The following is a 12,071-nucleotide window of genomic DNA, read 5'->3' as shown; positions in this document are numbered from 1 at the left end:
GATGTCATGCGTAACGTAAGATGAAGACGCTGAGGGTGTACGCGTAAGGGCATGCATCATATTGCATTCATGCTTGCATTAACAAGAGTACTTAGGATTTATTTACTTATGCTGCTTTATCATTACTGTTTGATTGAACTGATAACATGTTAACCAATGCCTTATTGTCCACTGAGTTGATCACTCACTCCCACGTTTCTGGGGCGGTGTTACACACCCACCAGACTCTGTCTTAGGCCCTGATGTTGCAGATGTGGATGCGACGTCTGAGGCAGAGCGGGAGCTGGATGACGACGAGGCTGCCTTCTCCTATATGCAGTTTTCAGACGGGTTCTAGCGAGCCTCGGTCTGTTGCGTGGGATCTCTGGGATTATTTTTGGGAACTAAAATGATGTAATTTGATACTTATAATTTTGTTAAATAACACTTTTACACGATCTAGTTGTATATGTAATTCAGGGATTTACACTTGTACACATTTTACTATAAGTCTTCCGCTTGCTTTATTCACTTGTCTCTGAATCATATCTGTGTTTTGGCTTAATCTATTCCATGTTTTATGCACTAATACAGTCAACATACATTCATCATTAAATATGTTGCATAAGTGATGTTTTGGAACTCGGGAGCTGGGTTATGCTCGACCCTCGAATTTCAGGGCGTTACAAGTTGGTATCAGAGCATGATCTGGATCAAACCGGACCTGGGTTATGGTCACACACCGTACGTTGTCGCCACTATAGTGTATTTGGGTGCGAGTCTATCATCGCTTTGTGTTTGTGCTCCGTAGTTTCCATCGGCGAAAGTTTTCTGAAAACCTTCACCGAGATCGAGTCTGTACTCCTACCTGATCACACACAGCGACCCGAAACCTTTTCTAGACCCTCTATTAATGAGTGTAGACGGTCTATCTTCCCTTTTTTCATCTTTAAACCTTCCAGAAATCGTTATTTGAATCAGATGTCTGTCAGAATGACCCGGTAGGCTTCAATCTACGCAAGGGGCCAATCGGGGCATTTTCTGTGGGACCCAGGGGGGAACCACACTTTTTGGGCCAAAGGGGACCAGGAGGGCCTCGCCAAATCAACGAGGCATCGCCGATATGTCCAGAGACCGGCGATGCCATCGCCGGTCACCGGGCCAGGCGGGCCGGGCCGACGCGGGCCGATCGTTCATGGGGCTTGTGTGGCCCACCCCTCCACGGTTTTCCTTTTACCTATTTCCTTCACAAAACCCACCCCCAAGCTTTCCTTTTCTTCCAAAACCTCTCCAAACTCTCTCAAATCTCTCCCAAATCTTCATCTTCCTCCCATTTTCTTGCAAACCCATCACCCCATTCTCAAATCTTCCATTCCATTGCTGATTTCTTCTTTTTCCCTTCTCATTTGTGCCCTTTCATTCCCTATTTGGCTAATAGTTGTGTGGAAGCTTCACCATCTTCCTATTTCTCTCTTTCTCTCATTTCTCATGGCCCTCTTTGAGATTGTGACGGCCATCTTTTCCATTTCTTCCCTTCTTTCCTTGATGGGGAAGAGAGAGCGCCCGTGGATGAAGCCGGGCCGAGCCGCCCAACCCGTGCACGGAGGCCGAGAGGTGCCGCCGCTAGCACATCCGCCACGCGCGAGTTCCAGAGGAAGCGGGACCTCGATCCTCGAGCTCCTGTCAGTAGGACCTTGTTGGCGGAATTGTCGCATGGAGTCTATGAAGGGCGTAGAGTCCTTTTTGAGGCTCATGTTGATCCGTGGCTCTTTGGTGAGTTCTTCTTGTTGGAGCGCCTTGAAGGGGCTGGTTGGGGTCCCTTGTTTGAAGGTGAGTATCGCGCGAATGCTAGCACTGTTCGGGCCTTCTATGCCAACATTCTGGAGCCTTTGCTAGATCCTCTGCAGTTCAAGATTCCCTGTCAGTGCCTTATTGTTCCACTGAGTTGATCACTCACTCCCACGTTTCTGGGGCGGTGTTACACACCCACCAGACTCTGTCTTAGGCCCTAATGTTGCAGATGTGGATGCGACGTCTGAGGCAGAGTGGGAGCCAGATGACGACGAGGCTGCCTTCTCCTATATGCAGTTTTCAGACGGGTTCTAGCGAGCCTCGGTCTGTTGCGTGGGATCTCTGGGATTATTTTTGGGAACTGAAATGATGTAATTTGATACTTATAATTTTGTTAAATAACACTTTTACACGATCTAGTTGTATATGTAATTCAGGGATTTACACTTGTACACATTTTACTATAAGTCTTCCGCTTGCTTTATTCACTTGTCCCTGAATCATATCTGTGTTTTGGCTTAATCTATTCCATGTTTTATGCACTAATACAGTCAACATACATTCATCATTAAATATGTTGCATAAGTGATGTTTTGGAACTCGGGAGCTGGGTTACGCTCGACCCCCGAATTTCAGGGCGTTACACGCACACACATTACACTACAACAGATATTCATATCTACAATTTAGAATAGAAATGGAACCACAACTCAAATCATATGGTATGCAAGCATTTGAAGAATATCAACTTAACATAAAAGTAAGCATAAGTAAGACTTGAAATTAAATAACAAGGAATGTAACTTACATGAAGGAAATCATACGCATCAATAGGAGTGTTGAGAATCACTTCTCAACGCCCGCAAATAGTGTAATAAGTTACATTTTAAATCATTCAGACATTTCTACAAACACTTAAAATACATAGTTCAACATACATGACATATGTTGAAATACATACATTTAGACAATTCCTTTTGCCAAGGAGTTGTCATACATACCATTAGTATAAGTACACGACAATTAATCATGGCAATCACATGCTCATATTTTATACGCATACGGTACTTTATACATACACATAGAATACACAAATCTCAAAATAACACATGTGTATCGGGAACGCAAAGCAAACATAACATTTGGCATGTGAAATCTCATCCATAACAAGAATAAATCATTCACTGGCATTGAAAGCTTTGAAAACCATAACCTATACACTTAAAGTCCGCACCTTAAGCCAGAAAAGAACACCGAACTGATTTCAGATGATATGTCTTTGTCAATGGCGACAAGATAACCTAAGACAAGAATAGAAATGAGATACACCAACACCAAGACTATTCTAAGCTCCAACACAGATTAGGGTTAGGTTAACTTACCCAAAGATGAACTCAGAACCGTCAGAATAACGATTCAAAGTGAAGGTTAAAGGATGAAGAAGAACAGGAAAGAATCTAAGATGATTCACCAACTTCTCTCTCTTTTCCTTTCTCTTTCTTAGGTAGGGTTAGGAAATTCGTATGGAAAAGAGAGCTAGGGTTTAAGGACTATAAATAGGCCTCAAATTGATGAAAATAATCCCAGGGCCAAGGTATACTTAGGGTATAACCAAAACCAGCCTCTCACGATCCAACGAAGCACTTCTAGTGGGGCTTTAACCACGAAAGGTTGGACTTAAGCTCACTGACTATGGATCTAGGTCAGGCTGAGTTTTCGTAGCGACCGGCTCTTCAGATCAGCCGTGGTGGACCACACGCAATTTAACGGTCACAGAATCTCGATCAGGTCCACAAGCACAAGGACATGCCTGGGCCACCTTCCTTGATCAGAGGGTGAAATTGGGTCAGAATCCAACGATCAGATTGCTTAAAATCGTCGCGCAAGCGACACGACTCAGATTTCATAAAATCACATTTACTTTCCAACCGTTCTCACACTCTTCACTCCGAACTCAATCAAATCGACCCAGAACATCACATGGACTTGATTTTTGAGGTGAAGGTCAAGTCCAACATGGTGACCGCAACAGCCTAAGATCATCGCTATCGGACTTTCGACGCGCGGTCCAGGTCCGATCCAAAACTTCCAAAAATTTCCCAGAACAACTGGATTTAGCGATGGATCCCAGATTTCAGAGTAACATAGCGCTAACTAATCTACACGTTTAGAGTCATGCAGATCGAATTTAAAGTGATTGATGCAAATTTCACAAGCAATCGAGATTAGCAGTAATTACTCCAAAAACAACTACTAGGGAAAGATTAGCACAAAATTTTCAGGGTCATTACATAGTTATAGGTTTTGGAAATTGAGAATAGGTTTAGGTTACAAGTATAGGTTTGGTTAGGTTATATGGTAAGGTTTAGGGAATTGAGTTTAGGTTATTTGTTCAGGCTATAGGTTTAGGTTATAGGTTTTGGGATTTGAGAATAAGTTGACGTTTAGGTTTAGGAAATCAGGTTCGGGTTCGGGATCGGGTTTAGGTTTGGGTTTTCAAGTTCAGGTTTTAGGTTAAGTAGTTGAGATTAGGATTAGGTATAAGGATTTGAGGATACATTTAGGTTATGGGTTCAAGTTATAGGTTAAATGTTTAGGTTAAGGTTTAGGTTTAGGTTATAGGCTTTGAGATTTGATAATAGGTTTACGTTATAAGTATAGGTTTAGGTTAGGGAGTAGGTTAAGGTTTAAGGAATTGAGTTTAGGTTATAAGTTTAGGTTATAGGTTATAGGTTTTTGTTAAGGTTTAGGTTATAGTTATAGGTTTTGGGATTTGGGAATAGGTTTACGATATAAGTATAGGTTTAGGTTAGGTTATAGGATAAGCTTTGGGGAATTGAGTTTAGGTTATAGGTTCAGGTTATAGGTTATAGGTTTAGGTTAAGGTTTAGGTTTTGGTTATAGGTTTTGGGATTTGAGAATAGGTTTAGGTTATAAGTATAGGTTTAGGTTAGGGTGTAGGTTAAAGTTTAAGGAATTGAGTTTAGGTTACAGGTATAGGTTATAGGTTATAGGTTTATGGTTAAGGTTTAGGTTATAGATATAGGTTTTGGGATTTGAGAATAGGTTTAGGTTATAAGTATAGGTTTAGGTTAGGTTATAGGATAAGGTTTAGGGAATTGAGTTTATGTTATAGGTTCGGGTTTTAGGTTATAGGTTTAGGTTAAGGTTTAGGTTTAGGTTATAAGTTTTGGGATTTGAGAATAGGTTTAGGTTAAGGTGTAGGTTAAGGTTTAGGGAATTGAGTTTAGGTTATAGGTTTAGGTTATAGGTTATAGGTTTTGGGTTAAGGTTTAGGTTATAGTTTTAGGTTTTGGGATTTGAGAATAGGTTTAGGTTACATGTATATGTTTAGGTTAGGTTATAGGTTAAGGTTTAGGGATTTGAGTTTAGGTTATTTATTCAGGTTACTGGTTTAAGTTAAGGTTTAGGTTTAGGTTATAGGTTTTGGGATTTGAGAATAGGTTAAGGTTTAGGTTTAGAAAATCAATTTCGGGTTCGGGATCTGGTTTAGGTTTTGATTTTCAAGTTCAGGTTTAGGTTAAGTAGTTGAGATTAGGGTTAGGTGTAGGTTTAGGTTTATGGTTTTGAGAATACATTTAGGTTATTGGTTCAAGTTATAGGTTTTAGGTTCAGGTTAAGGTTTATGTTTAGGTTATAGGTTTTGAGATTTGAGAAAAGGTTTAGGTTATAAGTATATGTTTAGGTTAGGGTGTAGGTTAAGGTTTAGGGAATTGAGTTTAGGTTATTGGTTTAGGTTATAGGTTATAAGTTTTTGGTTAAGATTTAGGTTATAGTTATAAGTTTTGGAATTTGAGAATAAGTTTAGGTTATAAGTATAGGTTTAGGTTCGTTTATAGGATAAGGTTTAGGGAATTGAGTTTAGGTTATAGGTTCAAGTTTTAGGTTATAGGTTTAGGTTAAGGTTTAGGTTTAGGTTATAAGTTTTGGGATTTGAGAATAGGTTTAGGTTATAAGTATAGGTTTAGGTTAGGGTGTTGGTTAAGGTTTAGGGAATTGAGTTTAGGTTATAGGTTATAGGTTTTTAGATAAGGTTTAGGTTATAGATATAGGTTTTGGGATTTAAGTATAGGTTTAGGTTACAAGTATAGGTTTAGGTTTGGTTATAGGTTAAGGTTTAGGAAATTGAGTTTAGGTTATTTGTTCAGGTTATAGGTTTAGGTTAGTGTTTAGGTATAAGTTATAGGTTTTAGGATTTGAGAATAGGTTAAGGTTTAGGTTTCGGAAATCGGGTTCGGGTTCGGGATCGGGTTTATGTTTGGGTTTTCAAGTTCAAGTTTCGGTTAAGTAATTGAGATTAGGATTAGGTGTAGGTTTAGGTTTAAGGATTTGAGAATACATTTAGGTTATAGGTTCAGGTTATAGGTTATATGTTTGGGTTAAGGTTTAGATTTCGGTTATAGGTTTTGAGATTTGAGATTTGGTTTAGGTTATTGTAATGACAAGAAATGTTTTGTGCTAAGACCCGAGTACTACCTCCTTTCTCTTTAGAAGCTATTTGTGAGTTACTTAATGCTAAACTCGATTGCTTGTGAAATTTACAGCAATCACTTTAAATTTGATCTGTATGACTCAAAACCTGTAGAATCATTAGCGCTATGTTACTCTGAAATCTGGGATTCATCGCTAAATCCAGTTGCTCTTGGGAATTTTTGGAAGTTCTAGATCAGACCTGGACCGCGCGTCGAAAGTCCGATAGTGATGATCTTAGGTAGTTATGGTCACCATGTTGGACTTGGCTATCACCTCAAAAATCAAGTCCAGATGATGTTTTGGGTCAATTTGATTAAGTCCGGAGTGAAGGGTGTGAGAACGGTGAGAGATTAAATGTGAATTTATGAAATCTGAGTCGTGTCGCTTGCGCAACAATTTTAAGCAATCTGACCGTTGGATTCTGACCCAATTTCACCCTCGAATCAGGGAAGATGGCCCAGGCAGGTCATAGTGCTTGTGGACCTGATCGAGTTTCGGTGACCGTTGAATTGAGTGTGGTCCGCCACGGCTGATCTGTAGATCCGATCGGTACGAAAGCTCAGTCTGACCTAGATCCATGGTCAGTGAGCTTAAGTCCGACCGCATGTGTATATAGGCCCACCGGAAGTGCTCCGTTGGATCGAGAGATGCCTGTTTTGGTTATAACCTAAGTATACCTTGGCCCTGGGGTTATTTTCATCAATGCTAAGCCAATATATAGACCTTAAAACCCTCACACTCTTTTCCATACGAATTTCCTAGCCCTAGCTAAGAAAGAGAGAGGAAAAGAGAGAGTAAGTGAGAGAGAAGTTGGTGAATCATCTTAGATTCTTTCTTGTTACTCTGCATCCTTAAACCTACACTTTTGAATAGTTATTCCGGCGATTCAAAGTTCATCCTTGGGTAAGTTAACCTAACGCTAATCTGTTTTATAGCTTAGAATGGTTTATGTGTTGTTGTAGCTCATTTCTATTCTTGCCTTAGGTTGTCTTGTCGCCGTTGACGAAGACATATCGTCTGAATCAGTTCGGTGCTCTATTTCTGGTTTAAGGTGCGGACTTTAATCGTATAGGTTATGGTTTTCAAGGCTTTCAATGCCAGTGAATGGTTTATTCTTGTTATGGATGAGTATTCACATGCTAAATGCTATGTTTATTTTGCGTTCCTGATATGCATGTGTTATATTAAGATTTGTGTATTCTATGTATATGTAGGAAGTACTGTATACGTATAAAATATGAGCATGTGTTTGCCATAATTATTTGTCGTGTATTTATGCAAGATGTATGTGCGTCAACTCCTTGGCAAAAGGAATTGTCCAAATGTGTGTATTCCAACATACATCATGTATGTTGCACTATGTATTCTAAGTGTTTGTAGAAATGTATGAATGATCTAAAGTGTAATATATTAACCTAATTGCGGGCGTTGAGAAGCGATTCTCAACACTCCTATTGATGTGTATGATTTACCACATGCAAGTCATATTCCTTGTTGTTTAATTTCAAGTATTACTTATGTGAAAATCCATGTTAAGTTGATATGCTTCAAATGCTTACATACCACATGATTTGAGTTGTTGTTCCATTACTATTCTAAATTGTTGATATGAATATCTGTTGTAGTGGAATGTGTTTGGGACTATGGAATAGTCTAGGAAATCGGTAATCGGCCTTGAGTTCGTGGCTGAGGTTGCTTTTGCCATGTAGGACGTGATTAGATGAACCCGAGTCGTACTATAGTTGTCGGCAGTGGTTTGGCCACACGGTGTGTTTGCGCACTCTATGTCATTCAACCCAACATGCGCTCGTGCTAGTCGAGTTCGTCAAGTAACCCGATTGTCCGATGTATGTTCACCATGTATGGACGCTATTGCTTGAATCTAAGGTACCAAACTTACCGATGAAATCCTATTAACCATGGTACCTTGATCCGCTAAGACTCATGAGCCGGACATGGTGGTATGAGACACTGTGGTCGAGCTGTCGGCCTACGCCGGGGTGACGAGCCTCCCCGTAGTGACCAGTGAGCAACCAAACTCGTGAGCCGATTATGGTGGTATGGGACACTATATTTGTGCTATCGGCCTACATTGATTGGTGACGAGCCCTTTGTAGTGACCTCAAGCATACCTGGATACCGCATTGAGGTGACGAGCCTTATTGTAGTAACGAAGGTATGATAGGTGTGCATTGATTGGTGACGAGCCCTTTACAACGACCTAAAACCATATGATCGTATGAGATTATCTAGGACTGACGACCCTAGAATGGATCACTGTTTGAAAATTGATATGAGGAAGGTACCTTAGCTTCCCAATCCTGCTGTATGAAAAGGACTAATAACAACTTGGTAATCATGTTCATGCACCGCATTGCATGTGCCTGGAAGAGGTGGAGCACTTGAGGTGATGTCATGCGTAACGTAAGATGAAGACACTGAGGGTGTATCGGCGAGGGCACGCATCATTCTACATACATCCTTGCACTAACAAGAGTATGTAGGACATGTTTAATTGTTCTGCTTTATCATTATTGCTTGATTGAATTGATAACATGTTAACCTTTGCTTTATTGTTCCACTGAGTTGATCACTCACTCCCTCGTTCTGGGGCGGTGTTTAAACACCCACCAGACTCTGTCTTAGATGCAGATCTTGATGCGACCCCTGAGGCAGAGCAGGAGTTCGAGGATGATGAGGCTGCATTTTCTTTTATGCAGTTTTCAAGCGGGTTCTAGTGAGCCATGCCCTGATGTGCGTGGGATTCTGGGATTTCTTTTTGGGAATAGATGATGTTATTTGATACTTGTAATTTTGATAGTAACACTTGTAAGTAAAACCTGGTATGTATATGTATTTCTGGGATTTGCACATGTACACATATATTTCTTAAAGTCTTCCGCTTGCGTTCTTCACTTATCCCTGAATTATGTTTACAGTTTGGCTTAATCTATTCCATGTTTTATGCACTCATACAGACAACATACATCCATCATTCAATATGTTGCATAAGTGATGTTTTGAAACTCGGGAGCTGAGTTATGCTTGACCTCCGAATTTTAGGGCATTACAAGTTGGTATCAGAGCATGAATTGGATTAAACCGGACCTGGGTTATGGTCACACACCGCACGCTGTCGCCACCTTAGTGTATTTGGGTGCAAGTTTATTGTAGAATTTGTGTTTGTGTCCTGTTGCTTCTATCGGCGAAAGTTTACTGAAAACGATCGCCGAGATCGAGTCTGTCCGCACTCCTGATCACACACAGCGACCCAAAATCTCTTCTAGACCATCTATTAATGAGTCTAGATGGTTTATCTTCCCATATCAACCCTTCAAGTGTCAGTAAATCTGTGTTTGTATCAGATTTCAACTCGAATGGCCTGATAGGCGTCGAATCGGACAAAGGGGCCAATCGGTTATAGGTTATTTGTTCAGGTTCTAGGTTTAGGTTAAGGTTTAGGTTTAGGTAATAGGTTTTGGGATTTGAGAATGTGTTTCGATTATAAGTATAGGTTTAGGTTAGGGTGTAGCTAAAGGTTTAGGGAATTGAGTTTAGGTTATAGGTTTATGTTATAGGTTATAGGTTTTTGGTTAAGGTTTAGGTTATAGTTATAGGTTTTGGGATTTGAGAATAAGTTTACGTTATAAGTATAGGTTTAGGTTAGGTTATAGGATATGGTTTAGGGAATTGAGTTTAGGTTATAGGTTCAGGTTATAGGTCATAGGTTTTGGTTAAGGTTTAGGTTTAGGTTATATGTTTTATGATTTGAGAATAGGTTTAGGTTATAATTATAGGTTTAGGTTAGGGTGTAGGTTAAGGTTTAGGGAATTGAGTTTAGGTTATAGGTTTAGGTTATAGGTTATAGGTTTTTGGTTAAGGTTTAGGTTATAGTTATAGGTTTTGGGATTTGAGACTAGGTTTAGGGTATAAGTATAGGTTTAGGTTAGGTTTTAGGATAAGGTTTAGGGAATTGAGTTTAGGTTATAGGTTCAGGTTATAAGTTATAGGTTTAGGTTAAGGTTTAGGTTTAGGTTATAGGTTTTGGGATTTGAGAAAAGGTTAAAGTTTAGGTTTAGGAAATCAGGTTCGGGTTCGGGATCTGGTTTAGGTTTGGGTTTTCAAGTTCAGGTATAGGTTAAGTACTTGAGATTAGGATTAGGTGTAGGTTCAGGTTTAAGGTTTTGAGAATACATTTAGGTTATTGGTCCAAGTTATAGGTTATAGGTTTAGGTTAAGGTCTATGTTTAGGTTATAGGTTTTGAGATTTGAGAATAGGTTTAGGTTATAAGTATATGTTTAGGTTAGGGTGTAGGTTATGGTTTAGGGAATTGAGTTTAGGTTATTGGTTTAGGTTATAGGTTATAAGTTTTTGGTTAAGGTTTAGGTTATAATTATAAGTTTTGGGATTTGAGAATAAGTTTAGGTTATAAGTATAGGTTTAGGTTCGGTTATAGGATAAGGTTTAGGGAATTGAGTTTAGGTTATAGGTTCAAGTTTTAAGTTATAGGTTTAGGTTAAGGTTTAGGTTTAGGTTATAGGTTTTGGGATTTGAGAATAGGTTTAGGTTATAAGTATAGGTTTAGGTTAGGGTGTAGGTTAAGGTTTAGGGAATTGAGTTTAGGTTATAGGTTCAGGTTATAGGTTATAGGTTTTTGGATAAGGTTTAGGTTATAGTTATAGGTTTTGGGAATTGAGTATAGGTTTAGGTTACAAGTATAGGTTTAGGTTTGGTTATAGGTTAAGGTTTAGGGAATTGAGTTTAGGTTATTTGTTCAGGTTATAGGTTTAGGTTAGTGTTTAGGTATAAGTTATAGGTTTTAGGATTTGAGAATTGGTTAAGGTTTAGATTTCAGAAATCGGGTTCGGGTTCGGGATCGGGTTTATGTTTGGGTTTTCAAGTTCAAGTTTAGGTTAAGTAATTGAGATAAGGATTAGGTTTAGGTTTAGGTTTAAGGATTTGAGAATATGTTTAGGTTAAAGGTTCAGGTTATAGGTTATATGTTTGGGTTAAGGTTTAGGTTTAGGTTATAGGTTTTGAGATTTGAGAATTGGTTTAGGTTATAAGTATAGGTTTAGGTTAGGATGTAGGTTAAGGTTTAGAGAATTGAGTTTAGGCTATAGGTTTAGGTTATAGGTTATAGGCTTTGGGAATTGAGTTTAGGTTATTTGTTTAGGTTATAGGTTTTGGTTAAGGTTTAGGTTTAGGTAATAGGTTTTGGGATTTGAGAATAGGTTAAGGTTTATGTTTAGGAAATTGGGTTCAGGTTCGGGATCGGGTTTAGGTTTGGGTTTTCAAGTTCAGGTTCAGGTTAAGTAGTTGAGTTTAGGATTACGTGTAGGTTTAGGTTTAACGATTTGAGAATTCTTTTAGGTTTTAGGTTCAGGTTATAGGTTACAGGTTTAGGTTAAGGTTTAGGTTTAGGTAATAGGTTTTGATATTTGAGAATAGGTTTAGGTTACAAGTATGGGTTTAGGTTAGGTTATAGGTTATTGGCTTTGGGAATTGAGTTTAGGTTATTTGTTCAGGTTATAGGTTTAGGTTAAGGTTTAGGTTTAGTAAATAGGTTTTGGGATTTGAGAATTGGTTAAGGTTTTTGTTTAGGAAATCGAGTTCAGGTTCGGGATCGAGTTTAGGTTTGGGTTTTCAAGTTCAGGTTCAGGTTGAGTAGTTGAGATTAGGATTAGGTGTAGGTTTAGGTTTAACGATTTGAGAATACTTTTAGGTTATAGGTTCAGGTTATAGGTTATAGGTTTAGGTTAAGGTTTAGGTTTAAGTAATAGGTTTTGATATTTGAGAATAGGTT

This window comes from Magnolia sinica, chromosome 7, assembly GCF_029962835.1.
Source record: "Magnolia sinica isolate HGM2019 chromosome 7, MsV1, whole genome shotgun sequence".
Classification (NCBI taxonomy): Eukaryota; Viridiplantae; Streptophyta; class Magnoliopsida; order Magnoliales; family Magnoliaceae; genus Magnolia; species Magnolia sinica.
This window is presented reverse-complemented; position numbering follows the sequence as displayed.